The sequence below is a fragment of the Glandiceps talaboti genome, chromosome 11, assembly GCF_964340395.1.
Source record: "Glandiceps talaboti chromosome 11, keGlaTala1.1, whole genome shotgun sequence".
Taxonomy (NCBI): domain Eukaryota; kingdom Metazoa; phylum Hemichordata; class Enteropneusta; family Spengelidae; genus Glandiceps; species Glandiceps talaboti.
Genome location: NC_135559.1, coordinates 8,826,259 through 8,827,492, shown reverse-complemented (window position 1 = coordinate 8,827,492; position 1,234 = coordinate 8,826,259).

The following is a 1,234-nucleotide window of genomic DNA, read 5'->3' as shown; positions in this document are numbered from 1 at the left end:
GATCTGGACAAGTCTATACCCTGGTGTAGAGGACATTATTCTCACCAATAAGCAATTTGTCTGAATGGAACACAGTACAAATGAGCTACGTTATTCTTGACTATGTGCATCGTGTTTTGTACTACAAAACATCAAAAGATGTATGTATGTATGTATGTACGTACGTACGTACGTACGTTCGTACGTACGTACGTATGTATGTATGTATGTATGTATGTATGTATGTATGTACGTACGTACGTACGTACGTATGTATGTATGTATGTATGTATGTATGTATGTATGTATGTATGTATGTATGTATGTATGTATGTATGTATGTACAGACATGGAGATTGACAAATTGATCAACATATCACCATATATTTGCAATCATTGATTCATATGAGTGCTGGACAACAGAAATCAAAGGTAAACAAGTGGTGAATTATTGATACTTACTTATAAACCATTTAAATTATTCATATATAATAGGCACCGTGTCCAGCTTTGGTCGTTCTTTGTCTACCAATCAATCTCTGAATGACAAGTTGTCTACAAGAGGAACACAAAAACCAGTTTAGGCATGATATGTGGAAACTTTGACTCAAAGATCTGCCATTTATACAACGTCTCTGAATAAATATGATTTTGTTCCCATTAAGACTTCAAAAGCTATATGAAATTTGAATCCGTGTGTGAATTTAGCACGACTTGAAGACACACGCGTAGTACTCGATCTGTACGTGGCTCGGTAAAGGAAAAGAAATCGATTTTGAGTATTCGCTTTCGTTTGCTCATAGAGTAATATTTATTCTATTCTGCTCATGCATTGAATTACAATTCCATTCACCGTTGGTGAATTATGTATCAACATATTTGGAGGACGTAACTCCATAAAAAACTATCTCATTCGCCTGAATAGACTTTGGAAGGGTTAAACGCAACAACCTTGCTTTAATTGTAATTGTAGGCGAGAAATCTTTCGTTGTAGAAAAGGTATGTGAAAATGCTATCATAATTCATATATATATATATATATATGGATATGAGTTAATTTCACCATGCATATTTTAAGTTGCGTGCAACACTAGTTGAATGAGAGCAAACATGTCTTTAGCGTGATCAAAATTTTTACTTTGAAAATAAACCTTTCTCGGTTCGCGACCTCCATTTCTAACAGTAGATTAGTATTTTGAGGACTAAAGAGAAATTTGAAGTTTTCTCTCGATTTTTTCATTAAAATTATGAAATC